Raw genomic sequence first — 19,991 nt, 5'->3', positions numbered from 1 at the left:
GCACCCGGCCGAAAACTTTATATTCTTTATTATTCCTTAATAACACCTGATGTATGCATTGATAGCATACAAATGTGAAGAAAATAGGTGACTGATTTGGGCAATATCTCTGGTTCTCTAACATGGACCACCCTTCCGTTAATTAAATTCTTCTTCTACTGCAGAAAAAACAAAAAGTGAAAAAACCCAGCCCCTTGTTTGTTGTTTTGGCAACTGTTGAGGAAAAATGGTGGTTTTCTATGATCTACTGGTGGTGATTAAATTTAAGATATTGTTATCTATAATCGGTGCATCTTAGAGGTATTACAAAATGTTTGAGCTCAAAAGATTCTGACACTCCATCAGGAAAGCTTCAGGAGGAATTGCTACTTACTCAGCCTTCCAGAGGGTGTGAGGCACAAATAGAGGGCACAGGTGAGCATAGGGTGTATGAAAGCAGCAGCATGTGACCAGGGTGAGGATGTGTGAGCAAGTGCGGTGTTTCACTCTCTTAGGTTAAAGAAATGCCTTCAACTTTTGTTTATAATCTGTATTTCTATTTCTTTTATCTAGCTCTGCTGGTCATAGTGGTCCTAAAAAAACTACTATATACATAGAAATAAAATGCATTATTTCTTTTTTTTTTTTTTTTTTGGAGACGAGTCTCACTGTCCCGCCCAGGCTGGAGTGCAGTGATATGATCTCAGCTCACTGCAACCTCCGCCTCCTGGGTTCACGCCATTCTTCTGCCTCAGCCTCCTGAGTAGCTGGGAGTACAGGCGCCCGCCACCATGCCCGGCTAATTTTTTTTTTTTTTTTTGTATTTTAGTAGAGACAGGGTTTCACCATGTTTGCCCGGATGGTCTCGATCTCCTGACCTTGTGACCTGTCCACCTCAGCCTCCCAAAGTGCTGGGATTACAGGCGTGAGCCACCGCGCCTGGCCAAAATGCATTATTTCAATATTTTTCCTCTTTATCCCCCAATATTGTGATTGAATCTGAGTCTGTCTTTTTGGGTTCATACAGGTTTGTAGACTTTTTTTTTTCTTTTTTTTTTTTTTGAGGCGGAGTCTTGTTCTGTCACCAGGCTGGAGTGCAGTCGCGCGATCTTGGCTCACTGCAACCTCCACCTTCTGGGTTCAAGCAGTTCTCCTGCCTCAGCCTCCCAAATAGCTGGGATTACAGGCGCATGCCACCATGCCCAGCTAATTTTTTGTATTTTTTTTTTTAGTAGAGACAGGGTTTCACCATGTTGTCCAGGCTGGTCTCAATCTCCTGACCTCGTTATCCACCCGCCTAGGCCTTCCAAAGTGCTGGGATTACAGGCGTGAGCCACCGTGCTCAGCTGAGGTTTGTAGACTTTCTAAAGCTCTGGTACTTACACATACATACACATGTACACACACCCACACACACCAATTCCTGGTACCTTTGTGCACAACTCCTTTTTTATAGAAATGAACCCAGAGATCTTCTATGGCAGGAAGTGTGTGATAAAGATATAGAATTTATTTTTCTCCAGATCTTTTCAGAAATAACATGAGCCACTCCGTCAACCCCATAGAAAACCTCATATCATTGTTTTTATTTGGTTTTGTTTGTTTTTGTTTTCTACATTGAGATGCAGTCTTTGGGAGGCCTAGGTGGGAGGGGGATTGCATGATGCTGGGAGTTTGAGCCCAGCCTGGTCAATAGAGCAAGACCTTGTCTCTACCAAAAATATAAAAATTAGCCAAGTATGGTGGTATGTGCCTGTGGTCCCAGCTAATTGGGAGGCTGAGGTGGGAGGATTGCTTAAGCCCAGGAGTTTGAGGCTGCTGTGAGCCACAGTTATACCACCGCACCCTAGCCTGGGGGACAGAGTGAGACCCTATGTGAAATAAATAATAAATAGGTGAGATAGATAAATAGTAGATAGATAGAGAGATATAGAGCTGGCTATGTTGCCCAGGCTGGTCATGAGCTCCAGCAATCCTCTTGCCTCAGTCTCCTGAATGGCTGGGACTACAAGTGCATTCTGCTATGGCCTGCTATTTAGGATTTTTGTTAGGGGGCACTATGGTTAGATTTGGTAGGGTTAGTATATTCTGTATGACTTAAGTCATTTGCTGGAAAAGACAGTTAGGCCAGGTAATAATGGGAGTAGTCTTTTTATCGACCAGTAATGCTTTTTCAAGAAATAAAAATAGTAGGTGAATAATTTTTGTTCAAAGAGATGGAAGATAAAAACATATTTTGATATTTTCTTAAGGTTGTGTGTAACTAATGATGCTAAAGAGCCATATGCGCTTTTTATTGATTGACTGATTGTGCAGGACCTGCTTTGTTGCCTAGGCTGGAGTGTAGTGGCATGATCACAGCTCACTGTAGCCTTGAACTCCTGGGCTCAAGTGATATTCCCACCTCAGCCTCCCGAGTAGCTGGGACTACAGGCATGTGCTACCATGCCTGGCTAATTTTTTATATTTTTTGTAGAGATGATGTCTTGCCGTGGTGGCCAGACTGGTCTCGAACTCTTGACCTAAAGTGATCTGCCCACCTCAGCCTCCCAAAATGCTGGGATTACAGGTGTGAGTCACGAGCATGGCCTCCATTTATTTAATTGGAAGACACTAGAATATAAAGATTAATTTTAAGTTTAAGAAGTTATATGGGGCTGGGCGTGGTGGTTCACGCCTGTAATCCCAGCACTTTGGAAGCCAAGGCAGGCGGATCACTTTAGGTCAGGAGTCTGAGACCAGCCTAGCCAACATGGCAAAACCTCATCTCTACTAAAAATATAAAAATTAGCTGAGCATGGAGGCACATGCCTGTAATCCCAGCTACTCTGGAGGCTGAGGCAGGAGAATTGTTTGAGCCTGGGAGGTGAAGGTTGCGGTGAGCCAAGATCGCACTACTGTACTCCAGCCTGGGCAACAAGTGAGACTCTTGTCTCAAAAAAAAAAAAAAAAAAATTAAATAAGTAAATAAATAAATAAAAATAAATAAAAAAGAAGTTATGTGGCCAGTCTTAAGACTCTTGCCAGAACAAGAATCTGACAAATGGTTTTTAAAATGTATCTAAAAGACACAAGTGTATTTTTAATTTACTCTCCTGATAGCTTGGAATCTGTTTATAAGTAACGTTGGTTTCTTTTAACAGATTGCCTGGAATGGAAAAACTAGTGATGTGTTTTTTATCTTCCATAAGGACTGACAGAGTGTATTAAAATATAATTATCAAGACACTTCTTTGTTGAACATAGAAATTACATAGTCTACATGATCATTTAGTTACTGTTGAACACATTTCCTGAGTATATTCTAGCTTAGGGAGCTTAATAAGTGCTTGATAATTGACACAAGGGACCTGGCTTAGAAACTCGGTGAATTTACCGGGTGGTAATTCCTTTGAATTATGATGAAGAGACATAGATATTTGGGGCTTTTTGTTTTTTTCCAAATTGAGACGGAATAGGGCAGAGCCACGTTTTCTCATTTGTGGCCATCATTTTTAAACAGCTGAGTGGGGTTGGGGCAGTCCCTGGCCAAGGCATGGAGCTGTGCTAACCAGCCCACATGCTTATGTAGAACAAGTGCACATTGGAGTGGTCTTGACATTTTGCTAATGTTGAAGTCATGCCTTATCTTTTTGGCTTTAAAAGGAGAAAATTACCAAAGCCCCATTGTTCTTGGGCAGCAAAGAGGGTAATTTGGTGAATACTGATGTTTTACTCTCAGGGACACTATCAAGTGTCCAGAATTTCCTTGGTGCTCTTTGGAACATAGAAGAAAAACTGACTGAGGCATTCTTGAGTTCCTTTGTAGTCTGTGAACTATAATATTCATGAGATGCTTACGCTTCCCAAAGTGGCAGGGAGGAAACTCTGTTTCTTCTGATTCCACTGGAAGAGAGTGGATAGGACCCAGGACTTTTTGGAGTAGAGTTAATGATTCATCTCTTGTTTGTGAGATAGATAGGGCTTGAGTAGTGAGTATCCCTTTGGGGCATTTTTTTTTTTTTTTTTTTTTGAGGCAGAGTCTTGCTCTGTCACCCAGGCTGGAGTGCAGTGGCCGGATCTCAGCTCACTGCAAGCTCCGCCTCCCGGGTTCCCGCCATTCTCCTGCCTCAGCCTCCCAAGTAGCTGGGACTACAGGCGCCTGCCACCTCGCCCGGCTAGTTTTTTTTTTTTGTATTTTTAGTAGAGACGGGGTTTCACTGTGTTCGCCAGGATGGTCTCGATCTCCTGACCTTGTGATCCGCCCGTCTCGGCCTCCCAAAGTGCTGGGATTACAGGCTTGAGCCACCGCGCCCGGCCCCTTTGGGACATTTTTTGGGGGGAAGTGAGAGGCAGCGTGCTTCATTTTTATATACAGTGATTGAGGTCATTGAATAATAGATTATGTGTTGCAAACATTAAGCACTATAAGCCTTATATGTCAGCTGCTATATGTCATGGGTATATATTTTACTGTATTCAGTTTCAGTATGTGTGTATGACTAATATCTTCATTAACAGATTTTCTTTTTTTCTTTTTTTTTTTGAGACGGAGTTTTGCTCTTGTTGCCCAGGCTGGAGTGCAGTGGCATGACTTTGGCTCACCGAAACCTCTGCCTCCCGGGTTCAGGTGATTCTCTTGCCTCAACCTCCCGAGTGGCTGGGATTACAGGCATGCGCCAGCACACCCGGCTAATTTTGTATTTTTAGTAGAGACGGGGTTTCTCCATGTTGGTCAGGCTGGTCTCGAACTCCCAACCTCAGGTGATCTGCCCGCCTCAGCCTCCCAAAGTGCTGGGATTACAGGCGTGAGCCACTGCGCCCAGCCTGATAGATTTTCTTATCACAAATATTCAATAACTTTAAATTTGTATCATCTGATTTACAAATATCTCTTCATTGTACATTCATTCATAAGTAGACTGAAAATTTGTAAATTTGAGATGAGCAACACAACTCCTCACAATTGGCAATGGCTGATAGGCTGGTTATGTAGCTATTTCTTTGATCTCATCTTGAAACCTACCCTTCCATTATCTGCTTTGTGATGCTCGGGCTGTTGTACTCATTATATTAATAACCCAGTCTTATATATAGCTCATGTGTAATATGGTGAATCTGGCTTTAAAATATTCTAATATTCAGTTGGGTGCAGTGGCTCATGCCTCTAATCCTAGCACTTTGAGAGGCCGACGTGGGAGGATTACATGAGCCTAGTAGTTAAAGACCAGCCTGGGCAATACTGGGACACCCTGTCTCTATAAATAATAAAAAAATTAGCATGGCATGGTAGTGTATGCCTGTGGTCCTAGACGTACTTGGGAAGCTGAGGTAGGAGGATTGCTTGAGCCGAGGAGTTCAAGGCTATAGTCAGCCATGATTGTGACACCGTACTTTAGCCTGGGTGACACAGCAAGACTCTGTCTTAAAAAAAAAAAAAAAAAAAGAAACACTCTAGGCTGGGCGCGGTGGCTCATGCCTATAATCCGGGCACTTCGGGAGGCTGAGGCGGGTGGATGACCGGAGGTCAGGAGTTCAAGACCACCCTGACCAACATGGCAAAACCCCATCTCTACTAAAAATACAAAAATTAGCTGGGCATGGTGGTGCATGCCTGTAATCCCAGCTACTCCCAAGGCTGAGGCGGGAGAATTGCTTGAATCCGGTAGGTGGAGGTTCCAGTGAGCTAAGATCGCACCATTGTACTCCAGGCTAGGTGACAAGAGCGAAACTCTGTCTCAAAAAACAAAACAAAAGCTAAAATTTAGTGAACTGGTTATGATTGCTAGGCACTCTTCAGATTGTTATGCATGTGTCTGTGAAGTAGATCCTGTTATTATCCCCATTTTACAGACTAGGAGACTGAAACACACAATGATTAGGTAACTTTTTAAAGGCTCGCAGCTCATAAATGGCATATTCAGAAATTGAATCCAGACTGCTTGGTTGCAGATATACAATATTTTTGGGTTTTTTTGAGACAGAGTATTACTCTGTCACCCAGGCTGGAGTGGAGTGGTGTGATCTTGGCTCACTGCAGCCTCTCCCTCTCAGGGTAAAGCGGTTCTCTTGCCTCAGCCTCCCCAGTAGCTGGGATTACCAGCACATACCTCCATGCCCAGCTAAGTTTTGTATTTTTAGTGGAGACAGGGTTTCACCATGTTGGTCAGGCTGGTCTCCAACTCCTGACCTCAGGTGATTCTCCTGCCTCGGCCTCCCAAAGTGCTGGGATTACAGGCATGAGCCACTGCGCAAGTACCAGAAATATGGTATTATCATGAGTACATACATAACTGTAAGTGTTAAAAAGCATCAGAGATAGAAAACTCCTCAGTAATTTGTTAATTAGGTAGATTCTTTGATTTTCTGTTAATTAGGTAGGCTCTTTTTCTGGTTTTTCACATAATTTTTCTATTTAGATGCTCGAGTCAAATGGATAGAAGTACAAAACCTATGTAAGCATAACTATACTATTTTACTAATAGATAATGTTACAGTGCTAGGTGTATATTAGGAACCAGGAAATACTTGATTGGTTGATTGCTGCCTGTGTTTGTGGATGTGTACTTTATCTGGTCCAACATCAGTTTTTCCACATGTCAAATACAGGAACTCTGGATTTTTAAAAGCTGCTAATTAGAACATTGGTACTTGTAATGATTAATACCTATTTCCCACTTGGTGGTGCAACAAGTTAGGCATCTTTAAAAAGAGCCGGTTCTTTTCTGCCTGCCAACCTTGTGACCTGGACTGCAGCCTTTGAAGTTATGCTTCAGTGTGTCTTCCGTAGGTACCTGCTAATTATTGGATTCAATTTGTCCTACTGTAAGAATTTTTGGACATGATTACTTGTACTCAAGTTTATCTTGCTACAAGGAGTGAGTGGTGATAGAGAAGCCCATTATACCCACTTTGGTAGACCTGGACCTGGTTCAGAGTATCACTATTGAGAACTCTGTTTACCTCATTGCTGAACCATGATATACTTTTTATTTTTATATCAATATATATTTATTTATTTTGAGACAGGCAGGGTCTGACTCTGTTGCCCAGGTTGGAGTGCAGTGGCATGCACAGCTCACTGCAGCCTTGACCTCCTGGGCCCAAGCAGTCCTCCTGCCTCAGCCTCCTGAGCAGCTGCGACCAGAGCTTTACCACCACACATGGCTAATTTTTAATTTTTAAATTTGTTTTATAGAGACAGGGTCTCCCTATATTGCCCAGGCTGGTCTCAAACTCCTGGTCTTAAGCCATCCTCCTGCCTTGACCTCCCAAAGTGTTGGGATAACGAGCGTGAGCCATTGTGTCCAGCTGACTATACTTTTTTTTTTTTTGAGGCGGAGTCTCGCTCTGTCGCCCGGACTGGAGTGCAGTGGCCGGATCTCAGCTCACTGCAAGCTCCGCCTCCCAGGTTTTCGCCGTTCTCCTGCCTCAGCCTCCCTAGTAGCTGGGACTACAGGCGCCCGCCACCTCGCCCGGCTAGTTTTTGTATTTTTTAGTAGAGACGGGGTTTCACCATGTTAGCCAGGATGGTCTCGATCTCCTGACCTCGTGATCCGCCCGTCTCGGCCTCCCAAAGTGCTGGGATTACAGGCTTGAGCCACCGCGCCCGGCCAACTATACTTTTTAAGAAAGGCCAGAGAAGCTATCAGGATCCTTAATTTGGTGGCAGCAATAGGATAGATCTTAAAGATACAGGTGTATGTAGTGTTCGAGCAATCTCTAGAGTGCTTCAGAGAAAGCCTTGCATCCTTTTCCTTTTCTGTGTGTTTTTTGAAACTCACTCTGTCACCCAGGCTGGAGTGCAGTGGTGTGATCTTAGCTCATTGCAACCTCTGCCTCCTGGGTCCAAGCGATTCTCGTGCCTCAGCCACTTGAGTAACTGGGACTAGAGATGGGTGCCACTGCACTCAGCTAATTTTTGTATTTTCAATAGAGACGGGGTTTTGCCGTGTTGGCCAGGCTGCTCTCAAACTCCTGGCCTCAAGTAATCCATCTGCCTCAGCCTCCCAAAGTGCTGGGATTACAGGCGTGAGCCCTGCCTCTTTTCCTTTTAACATTTGTTAGGTTAGAGGCCAGGCGTGGTGGCTCACACGTGTAATCCTAGCTCTTTGGGAGGCAGAAGCGAGTGAATCACCTGAGGTCAGGAGTTCGAGATCAGCCTGGCCAACATGATGCAACCCCGTCTCTACTAAAAATACAAAAATTACCTGGGCGTGGTGGCAGGTATCTTTAATCCCAGCTACTTGGGAGGCTGAGGCAGGAGAATTGCTTGAATACAGGAGGCGGAGGTTGCAGTGAGCCGAGATTGCGCCATTGCACTCCAGCCTGGGTGACAGAGCGAGACTCTGCCTCAAACAAACAAAAAAACCCAAACAGTTGTTAGGTTAGGATCCTAGAATACAGATGCTGTCACCATCATTATTTAGAAGGGTGGCTATAACCACAATTTCTAGTGAACTTTTCCTGGTTTAAGCGATGCCGTGTCACTTCTGCATGATTTTCTGTCCTCCAAAATGAGGCGTTGCCTTAGTTCAGTTGTGAAAGTGTCATGAGCAGCTTGTAAGAATCTTGGATCTTATGTAAAATTTGCCTAGGTGGTTCTATTTATTTATTTTATTTTAATTAATTTATTTTTAGACAGAGTCTTGCTCTGTTGCCCAGGCTGCAGTGCAGCAGTGCAGTCTTGGCTCATTGCAACCTCTGCCTCCTGGGTTCAAGCAGTTCTTCTGCCTCAGCCTCCAGAGTAGCTAAGATTACAGGCACACACCACCATGCCTGGCTAATTTTTGTATTTTTTGTAGAGACAGGGTTTCACTATGTTGGCCACGCTGGTCTTGAGCTCCTGACCTCAGGTGATCTGCCTGCTTTGACCTCCCAAATTGCTGGGATTACAGGTGTGGGCCACTGCACCTGGCCTAGGTGGTTCTATTTATACTTTGTCTTAGATTATAAGATTCTCGAAGCTCTATTGTCTATTTTTTTGTTTTATTTTTTATTTTTTATTTTTTATTTTTTGTTTTTATTTTTATTTATTTATTTTTTTTTGAGGCAGAGTCTCGTTCTGTCGCCCGGACTGGAGTGCAGTGGCCAGATCTCAGCTCACTGCAAGCTCCGCCTCCCGGATTTACGCCATTCTCCTGCCTCAGCCTCCCGAGTAGCTGGGACTACAGGTGCCCGCCACCTCGCCCAGCTAGTTTTTGTATTTTTAGTAGAGACAGGGTTTCACCGTGTTAGCCAGGATGGTCTCGATCTCCTGACCTCGTGATCCGCCCGTCTCGGCCTCCCAAAGTGCTGGGATTACAGGCTTGAGCCACCGCGTCCGGCCTGTTTTTTTTTTTTTAATGTTTACTATAGCCATTGAGGATTTGAACCTTGTATAGAGTTTACATTTAATTTTACTTTTGTTCTTTAAGGAAATAAGTCATCCACAGATATTTGAATAATCTCTTCTTTGTTTTTGTTTTTGAGACATAGTTTCACTCTTGTCACCCAGGCTGGAGTGCAGTGGTGTGATCTCGGCTCACTACAAGTCCGCCTCCCGGGTTCAAGTGATTCTCCTGAGTAGCTGGGATTACAGGCATGTGCCACTGTGCCTAGCTAATATTTTTGTGTTTTTAGTTGAGACGGGGTTTCACCATGTTGGCCAGGCTGGTCTCGAACTCCTGACCTCAGGTGATCTGTCTGCCTCGACCTCCCAAAGTGCTGGGATTACAGGCATGTGCCACTGCACACCTGGCCTAGGTGGTTTTATTTAGACTTCATTTCAGATTATAAGATTCTTGAAGATCTCATCTCTCTTTTGTTTTTTTTTTTTGATGTTTACTGTGGAACATTGTATCCAATAGCCATTCAGGATTTGAACTTTGTATAGAGTTTACATTTAATTTTACTTTTATTCTTTAAGGAAATAAGTCATCCACAGATATTTGAATAATCTCTTCTTTTTTTTTTTGAGACAGGGTCTCACTCTATCACCCAGGCTGGAGTGCAGTGGCACAATCATGGCTCACTGCAGCTTCGACCTCCCTGGCTCAGATGATGCTCCCACCTTAGCCTCCTGAATAGCTAGGATTATAAGCTCACGCCACCATGCCTGGCTAATTTCTGTGTTTTTTGTAGAGACGAGGTTTTGTCATGTTGGCCAGGCTGGTCTCAAACTGCTGGCCTCAAGCGATCCTCCTGCCTTCATCTCCCAAAGTGTTGGGATTACAGGTGTGAGCCATCGTGCCTAGCTGAGTAATATCTTCTTAATTGCAATTGACTTCAAATGTAATTTTAGATTTTGTGCTTTTTCCTTTTTTTTTGCTCACACTCTGAGCAAGTGTGGTTTGTTGGACTTTGAAATGGAATACTAGACAGAGAATAGGAAAGCTTTTTTGTATACTCATTATTTGTCTTGAAACAAAACCAATTTAAGAGCAATTTGCAGCAACCATGAGAAAGGGATAAATAGGAAAGGTTCTAGCCTATAAGAATTATTTAGGGGAGAGAATACTATCGTTCTTATCTTAATATCCAGTATTGGATGGAGAAACAGATATTCTTCTTGTCAGAGTATTAGTATAACCAGAAAGATCTGTCAAATTGCAAGGCGTACATACCCTTTGAGCCAGCAATTCTGCTTTTAGGACTTGATCTTACAGAACTTCTCACACAACTTTGTAGAAATATACATACTGATGTGTTCATTGTAGATTTGTTTTATTTTTTCTCTGAGTTTTCTTGCTAGGAAACAGAATTGTTTTAATATCAAAAAATGTTTTAATATCACAAAATGCAAGCAAATTTTATCTTTATACTTTTCTATACTTCTAGTTTTCCTGAAATGAGTAGATAGATATATAATGGGAAAAGGTATTATTTTAAAATTTGCACGTTTGAGGCTGGATATGGTGGCTCAAACCTTTAATCCCAGCACTTTGGGAGGCCGAGGTGGGTGGATCACCTGAAGTGAGGAGTTCAAGACCAGCCTGACCAACATGGTGAAACCCCGTCTCTACTAAAAATACAAAATTAGCCAGGCCTTGTGGTGCATGCCTATAATCTCAGCTACTAGGGAGGCTGAGGCAGGAGAATCGCTTGAACCCGGGAGGCTGATGTTGCAGTAAGCTGAGATTGTACCATTGCACTCCAGCCTGGGCAACAACAGTGAAACTCTGCCTCAAAATAAATAAATAAATACATAAATACATAAAATAAGATTTGCACATTTAGACATCAGATAGAGAAAATGCCACTTTACATTTATTTTTATTCCCTTCCTTGCTTGACAGTATGGCTGGTTCTGATGAAGGGAGCATTGATGGAAATCTGCTGTAAACAACTCCTTTTTTAAAAAACAAAAAAAATTAAATAGAGATGTAGTTTTGCTGTGTTGCCCAGGCTGTTGTGCAATGGAGTGATCATAGCTCACTGTAGCCTCAAACTTCTGGGCTCAAGTGATCCTCCCACCTCAGCCTTCCAAATAGCTGGGACTGCAGGTGCACGCTACCATATCTGCGTAATTTAAAACAATTTTTGTTAGAAGGTCTCACTGTGTTGTACAGGCTGGTCTTGAACACTTGGCCTCATGTAGTCCTTCCACCTTGGCCTCCCACCATGAGTGAACGACTGTGCTCTGCCTGAAAACAACTGTTAATCTTCCCTTTCCTAGTAGTAGAAAGGTAGTCATGTTAACTGTCATTATCATTTGAGAACAGACCTTTTCCTAACTTAGGGGAACATATTTCAAATATTTTTGTTACAGAATGCTAATCCTTCAAGAATTCTGTCAATTTCCCCCTGGTAATGTATTATGAATATGTTCATTTTGCTGTTACTTCAGCATTAGCTGTATGTTAAAAATTTTAAATAAACTTGTGTTTATTTTCTGGTCATAAAAACAGTATAATTTATTGTTGACATATAGAAAATATGGAAAAAGACACTACTCCTCCCCTTATCTGTCATTCCATTGCGCAGAAGTACTACTGACATTTTGGTATCTCTTTAATGCATTTTTTTCCTATTCTTTTTTGAAACAGAGTCTTGCTCTGTTGCCCAGGCTGGAGTGCAGTGGTGTGAACATAGCTCACTGTGTCCTCCACATCATGGGCTCAGGTGATCCTCCTGCCTCATCCTCTTGAGTATCTGGGACTACAGGCATGTACCACTGTGCCTGGCTTATTAAAATAATTTTTTTAGTAGAGCTTGGATCTAATGTTATTGTCCAGACTGGCCTCAAACTCCTGTGCTCAACTGATCCTCTTGCCTCGGCCTCCCAAAGTGTTGAGATTACAGGTGTGAGCCACTGAGCCTGGCCCGTTTTTCTTTTCTTTTCTTTTTTTTTTTTTTTGAGACTGAAAGTCTCCCTCAGTCGCCCAGGCTGGAGTGCGGTGGCGCGATCTCGGCTCACTGCAAGCTCCACCTCCTGGGTTCATGCCATTCTCTTGCTTCAGCCTCCCTAGTAGCTGGGACTACAGGTGCCCGCCGCCAACGCCTGGCTAATTTTTTACATTTTTAGTAGAGACGGAGTTTCACTGTGTTAGCCAGGATGGTCTCTGTCTCCTGACCTCGTGATCCACCCGCCTCGGCCTCCCAAAGTGCTAGGATTACAGGTGTGATCCACCGTGCCCTGCCTTCATTTTTGTTTTCTGTAATAATTGTATGTGTGCTCACTGCTGGATTTTGGCCACATCTGACTGACAGAGGAGCCTCATTACTTGAGTTGGTAGCTGCCTCTCATGTTAAGTAATGCTTATTCTTTTTTTTTTTTTTTTTTTTTTTTTGAGACGGAGTCTCGCTGTGTCGCCCAAACTGGAGTGCAGTGGCCAGATCTCTGCTCACTGCAAGCTCCGCCCTTCAGGTTCACGCCATTCTCCTGCCTCAGCCTCCCAAGTAGCTGGGACTACAGGCGCCCGCCACCTCGCCCAGCTAGTTTTTTGTAATTTTTATTGAGACGGAGTTTCACCAGGTTAGCCAGGATGGTCTCGATCTCCTGACCTTGTGATCCGCCCGTCTCGGCAGTAATGCTTATTCTTCAGTGCAGCCATTGTCATTTTTGCTTGTTCTAGCTTGGTTGGTTGGTTTTTAAATATGTGAGAAATAATGATTGCAAAATGAACAATGGAACAGCAAGAGGAGAGACAACAGTTAAAAGCTGGGAAAATACCATTGTTCAGTAGTTGATAGATATGACTGATAAGTTTGATACAGATAAAGGAGCAGAATGAAAGTTGAGTAAGAAGGGTGGTAACTCAGAAAGAGCACTCATGAAAAAACTAATCCAGTGTCACTGTTTTGGAATAAGCAAAGATTTCTTAAGATTGTGAAGATATTCTCAAGTATATTCATCTAGATGCTTTACTGCTCCACTTTTTGTATCTTAGTCCATTTTACTCAATGTGTATATGGTGTGAGGCTGGGTCAGTTAGGAAATGCAATTTAAAGTGATGTTTATATTATCATCCAGAAACATCAAATGAATCTAAAGAAACATCTGTAAAACCTTTACATACAAACTAAAGTATTGCTGAAAGAATTAAAATTTAAATAAATGTGGGATATATCATTACAATATTTGAGTTTCCCCCAAATTGACCTAGTGATTCAATATAGTTCCAAATAAAATCTCAGCAGGATTGTGTGTGTATGTATAAATTGAGAAGTTGATTCAAAAAAAGGGAAGGACTAATAACAAAATAAGGGTTTTTCAAATTATTATTTCTTTATACCCAGATGTCCCCCAAGACTTTTTCCAAGGGTTTATGAAATCAAGACTATTTTCATAACAGGAAGATGTTACCTACCTTTTTTTTTGTGTTGATTTTGCTCTGCTGGTGCCATAGCACAAATCAGTGGTACGGGGCCGAGCTAGTTAGTAGTTGTGTTCTAGAACGCTGTGCATTCACAGTTTAAGAAAAAAAACAAAGGCAAGTTCTACTTAAGAATGTTCTTGGCAAAGTAGTATAATTTATTAGCTTTAATAAATTTTGGCCCTTCTTTATAATTGAGGTGAAATTCGTATAACGTCAGATTAACCATTAACCATGTACAGTGGCATTTAGCACATTGACAGTGTTTGCAACCATCACCTCTGTATTGTTTCAAGACATCACACATCTTTTTTTTTTTTTTTTTTTTGACAGAGTCTTGCTCTGTCGCCTGGAGTGCAATGGCGTGATCTCGGCTCACTGCAACCTCTGCCACCCAGGTTCAAGTGATTCTCCTGCCTCAGCCTCCCGAGCAGCTGGAATTACAGATGTGCACTGCCACACCTGGCTTATTTTTATATTTTTAATAGAGACGGTGTTTTACCATGTTGGCCAGGCTGATCTCGAACTCCTGGCCTTAGGTGATCCACCCGCCTTGGCCTCCCAAAGTACTGGAATTACAGGCATGAGCCACCGTGCCCAGCCAACATCACACATCTTGACCTGTGAACTCAGAAGTACACCTAAACCCACTTCTGTTGCATATTGATGTGTAATGGTTTTTTTTTCTTTTTGAGAGATAGGATCTCGCTCTGTCGCTCAGGCTAGAGTATAGTGGTGTCATCACAGCTCACTGCAGCTTTGACCTTCTCAGCCTAAGCAATCCTGCCACCCCAGCCTCCCAATTAGCTTGGACCCTAGGTGCACGGCACCATGCCTGGCTAATTTTTAAATTTTTTGTAGAGACAGAGTCTAGCTATGTTGCCTAGGTTGGTCTTAAACTTCTGGGTTCAAACAATCCTCCTATCTAGGCCTCCCAAAGTGTTGCCATTACAGGGATGAACCACTGGGCCCAGCTGGTTATCTTGAGAAAACATGTGATTGTTTGAATCGTGAGCTGAACTAGCTGCCTTTTTCATGGAATACCATTTTTACTTGAAGGTCGTCACTGAAAGCTAAACTATGTTTATTTAGACATGGGTATTTTATTGGCTTTTTTTGAAAAGTCATGGTTATTTCATAGATATTCATGTGAAACTAGTTGTCAGCCATTCACAATGTATACATACATCAAAACATGTTGTACACTGTAAATATACAATTTTTATTTGTCAGGTATACCTCAGTAAAGCTATTTTTTTTTTTTTTTTTTTTTTTTTGAGGCTGAGTCTTGCTCTGTCGCCCAGGCTGGAGTGCAGTGGCCAGATCTCAGCTCACGGCAAGCTCCGCCTCCCGGGTTCCCGCCATTCTCCTGCCTCAGCCTCCCGAGTAGCTGGGACTACAGGCGCCCGCCACCTCGCCCGGCTAGTTTTTTGTATTTTTAGTAGAGACGGGGTTTCACTGTGTTCGCCAGGATGGTCTCGATCTCCTGACCTTATGATCCGCCCGTCTCGGCCTCCCAAAGTGCTGGGATTACAGGCTTGAGCCACCGTGCCCGGCCCAGTAAAGCTATTAAGGTAGACATTGAAGCAATTTGCAAAAATGTGAAACAGTGTCACTCTTTTTTTTTTTTTTTTTTTTTTTTTGAGACGGAGTCTTGCTCTGTCGCCTGGGCTGGAGTGCAGTGGCCGGATCTCAGCTCACTGCAAGCTCCGCCTCCCGGGTTTACGCCATTCTCCTGCCTCAGCCTCCCGAGTAGCTGGGACTACAGGCGCCCGCCACTTCGCCCGGCTAGTTTTTTGTATTTTTAGTAGAGACGGGGTTTCACCGTGTTAGCCAGGATGGTCTCGATCTCCTGACCTCGTGATCCGCCCGTCTCGGCCTCCCAAAGTGCTGGGATTACAGGCTTGAGCCACCGCGCCCGGCAACAGTGTCACTCTTATTAGAGTTTTATATTTGTTTTGGAAAATAATAATTATTCATAATAAATATTGCTAATTTGTAATATGTTTTTATTTTAAATTAGTAAATGTTAAGTTTCTTCTCAGTTTTAATTTCAACATGGTAGATGTTGATAAATATCCAACGTAAGATCTTTGAGTTCCTCAATAGTTTTTATGAACGTAAAGGAATCTTTAAAAAATTTTTTGCCTATTTTTTTTTTTTTTGAAATGGGATCTTGCTTTGTTGCCAAGGCTGATCTTGAACTCCTGGCCTCAAGTAATCTTCCCACCTTAGTCTCTCAAAGTGCTGGGATTGTAGGTGTGAGCTACCACACCTGGCCTCCATGTAAAGGAATCTTGAGAACAAAAGTTTTGAGAAGCACTGACAAAGTCAATCTTGACAAACAAAAGTGCTGGAGGACTTATGTTGCTTATATCATTAGATAGGAAGACACTTGTAAAGTTAGAATAATTAAGATAGGGTATATTAGTAAGTGGATTGAAAAATAAGCCGATGAAACAATACAAAACCCAGAAGAGATTCACATGTATAATGCAACTTTGTTTATGACAAAGTCTCCATGGTAATATAATGAGGAAAAGGTAGTTGTTTTAGTAAATGGTACCAAGTCAGTTGGGTGGTATATGGTGGGTGTGTCTTGCCAGACAGCAGTAACTCAAACATACCTTGAGAATGATCCTGTGTTCCTTGGTAAATGTTTGTTGAGTGTTCCAATAATGGTCAACCCTGATGTTTTTGCCATACCTATGAAGGACACCTGGATCCTGGCGTGTGCCTTGGAATGCAGGTGGTACAAGGAACTGAGGTCCATTGTTTTGAGCTGGGTGGAGGCTGCTAAGTGGTGGTTGCTATGCGAAGGGTACTTACTATAAAACCTGCATGCTTTTTATAAAAGGGAATGTTTTTTCCTGTCCAGCCTTCCCCTCCTGAACTCCCTGGACATAAGTTTCCTGAATAAAGCTTATGTCATGCTGCTGTCTTTGGGTCTTTTCTTCAGTCTTCTAGAGGCAGTGCTTTCCCAGCTTGCAAGCTTGGGAATCCAGCACAACAGGTGGCCATAGCAGGGGAAAAGTTAGGACTTCCCTTTTTCTTCTCTTTTTCCTTTGCTAGTTTTTGTTGAAGAAACTGGGGTTTTGTTTCCTTTTCACTGTTTGGATTTTGCTAATTGTATTCCCATGGTGTTTTACCATGCTCCTTGAGTTCTTGTGTTGGTAGTTCAGATTTTTTTTTTTTTTTTGAGACAGTGTCTCGCTCTGTCGTCCAGGCAGGAGCAGTGGCGCAATCTCTGCGCATGGCAACCTCCGCCTCCAGGTCAAGCCATTTTCCTGGCTCAGCCTCCCAAGTACCTGGGACTACAGGTGTGTGCCACTACATGCGGCTAATTTTTTTGTATTTTTAGTAGAGATGGGGTTTCACCATGGTGGCCAGGCTGGTCTTGAACTCCTGACCTTAGGTGTGATCCACCCACCTTGGCCTCCAAAGTGCTGGGATTACAGGCTGAGCCACTTCGCCCAGCCTGGTAGTTCAGATTTAAAGGTATGGGTGGAGGGGTAAAAGGAAGGAGCAAATGCAAGAGACAGAAAGATAGTGGTGTCTAACGGGAAGAGTATAATTTGGTTGTTGCTTTTTAGGATGTTGCTGGAAGTCGATTATTGCCTCGTGATCCATAATTCAGACTTCTCTGTTTAGTATTTGATTTTATTTTTATTTCAACAAAACTGAATTACTTTTATTATAAAATATAATTTTTAATATTATTTTTGGATTTTTATTAATTTTCATTTTGTATCTTAATGTATCTTCACTTTTATTTCTTTTTTTTTTTTTTTTTTTTTTGAGACGCAGTCTTGCTCTGTCTCCCAGGCTGGAGTGCAGTGGCTGGATCTCAGCTCACTGCAAGCTCCGCCTCCCAGGTTTACACCATTCCCCTGCCTCAGCCTCCCGAGTAGCTGGGACTACAGGCGCCCGCCACCTCGCCTGGCTAATTTTTTGTATTTTTTAGTAGAGACGGGGTTTCACCGGGTTAGCCAGGATGGTCTCGATCTCCTGACCTCGTGATGTGCCCGTCTCGGCCTCCCAAAGTGCTGGGATTACAGGTTTGAGCCACCGCGCCTGGCATCTTTTTTGTTTTTAATGTATATTAACTTATAGCAGAGCTTCTCAACTTTGTCAGACTCAATCTTTTAAATATTTTGTAACCTCCTGTACTATTCTGCTATGAAATTCATAATTTAATAGTAGACACTTGATAACATGATCTTTTTTTGCATTGAATTTTGGGTTGAAAATGATTTTCCCTCAAAACTTTGAAGATGCTTACCCCATTGTCATCAGACATCCATTGTCATTGAACGTGAGTTTTATACCACATCAGTTCTCCATTCTTTGCATGTTACCTGTTTCCTCTGTGAAATCTTTTTAGAATGTTCTTATTTGTTGCATCCTGAAATTTTACAGTGATGCATCAATGGTAAGGATATTTGGTACACCATTGTAATTTGAAGATCTGTTTTCCTTTATTTATTTATTTATTTTTTTGAGACGGAGTCTCGCTTTGTTACCGAGGCTGGAGTGCAGTGGCGCCATCTTGACTCACTGCAACCTTTGCTTCCCAGATTCAAGTGATTCTCCTCCCTCAGCCTCCCAAGTAGTTGGGATTACAGGCAGCCGCCATGCCTGTCTAATTTTTGTATAGTTAGTAGAGGTGGGGTTTCACCATGTTGGCCAGGCTGGTCTTGAACTCCTGACCTCAGGTGATCCGCCTGCCTCGGCCTCCCAAAGTGTTGGGATTACAGACATGATCCACCGTGCCCAGCCTGTTTTCTCATATTTTCCATTTTTCTTTCTTTCCTTTTTTTGGAGGTGGAGGTCCCTGAGCTAAATCTTTGATTTTTCTAGCATATCTAGTGATATTTTAATTTTGCCAGTCATGTTTTAAAATTTGTTTTATGGACCGGACACGGTGACTCACACCTGTAATCCCAGGACTTTGGGAGGCTGAGGCAGACGGATCACGAGGTCAGGAGATGGAGACCATCCTGGCTAACATGATGAAACCCCGTCTCTACTAAAAATACAAAAAAATTAGCTGAGTGTGGTGGCGAGCGCCCAGCTACTCGGGAGGCTGAGGTAGGAGAAAGGTGTGAACCCGGGAGGCGGAGCTTGCAGTGAGCAGAGATCTGCACTGTGTTGTTGCCTAAAGTGTTTCTTCAAGTTCAGTTGTTGATTTTTTGTATTTATCTTTCGTGCTGTAGTCTGTTCTCAAGTATTAGATGATTCATAGTTATCTATTGTTATTCAAAACCAAGGTAGTAAGGCTGAACAGGAGCTTCATTTTTTTTTTTTTTTTTTAGATGAGGTCTAACTGTTACCCAGGCTGGAGTGCAGTGGTGCAATCTCGACTCACTGCAACCTCCGCTTCCTGGGCTCAAGTGATTTTCCTGCCTTAGCCTCCTGAGTAAGCTGGTATTAAAGGCACCCACCACCATGCCCAGCTAATTTTTGCATTTTTAGTAAAGACAGGGTTTCACCATGTTGGCCAGGCTGGTCTCGAACTCCTGACCTCATGATCCACCCGCCTCGGCCTCCCAAAGTGCTAGGATTACAGGCATGAGCCACTGCGCCTGGCCTAGGAGCTTCAGTTTTATGGGCTGACTTTGTCTTCAGGCAGTTGTGAAGTTGACTTTTCTAAGTCTTACCCTCTTAGACTAGAAAATTCTTCAGGACTATCCTAGATAGGTCAGTTCCATTTTCCCTAGTATTAGCTCCTTTTTTTTTTTTTTTGACAGAGTCTTGCTTTGTCACCCAGGATGTAGTGTAATGGTACCACCTCGGCTCACTGCAACCTCCATCTCCCAGGTTCAAGCAGTTCTTGTGCTTCAGCCTTCCAAGTAGCTGGGATTACAGGCCTACACTACCATACCCAACTAATTTTTATATTTGTAGTAGAGACTGGGTTTCATCATGTTGGCCAGGCTGGCTTCAAACTCCTGACCTCAGTTGATCCGCCTGTCTTGGCCTCCCAAAGTGCTGGGATTACAGGTGTGAGCCCCTGCACCCAGCCAGCTCCCTGTATACATATTTTGGGCTTTGTTTCTTTTTTCTTTTTTTTTCCTTTAGCAGCAGGATTTTTTCTCTGTTTTCTAGGCTGGAGTGCAGTGACACGATTCATGGCTCACTGCAGCCTTGAACTCCTGGGCTCAAGCGATCCTCTCACCTCAGCCTCCTGAGTAACTGGGACTGCAGGTGCTGACCACCGCGCCCAGCTAATTTAAA

At 43.0% G+C, this 19,991-nt stretch overlaps 1 protein-coding gene and 1 long non-coding RNA gene across 11 annotated transcripts in view; one reads left to right on the top strand and one right to left on the bottom strand.

Annotated features, from left to right (window-relative positions):
- LOC117062412 overlaps positions 1–10,687 on the bottom strand; it is a 30,493-nt gene extending 19,806 nt beyond the window's left edge. The window contains exon 1 of the long non-coding RNA XR_004428359.1: positions 10,563–10,687. This is a non-coding gene — a long non-coding RNA (uncharacterized LOC117062412). The remainder of the gene's footprint in view (positions 1–10,562) is intronic.
- The window catches only part of MTA3 (metastasis associated 1 family member 3), a 193,920-nt gene that overhangs the window by 43,282 nt on the left and 130,647 nt on the right, over positions 1–19,991 (top strand). The gene's annotated exons all lie outside the window — the stretch shown is intronic.

The sequence above is a fragment of the Trachypithecus francoisi genome, unplaced genomic scaffold, assembly GCF_009764315.1.
Source record: "Trachypithecus francoisi isolate TF-2019V2 unplaced genomic scaffold, Tfra_2.0 Lachesis_group17, whole genome shotgun sequence".
Taxonomy (NCBI): Eukaryota; Metazoa; Chordata; class Mammalia; order Primates; family Cercopithecidae; genus Trachypithecus; species Trachypithecus francoisi.
The sequence above is the reverse complement of the archived record's forward strand: the minus strand, read 5'-3'. Positions and strand labels throughout refer to the sequence as shown.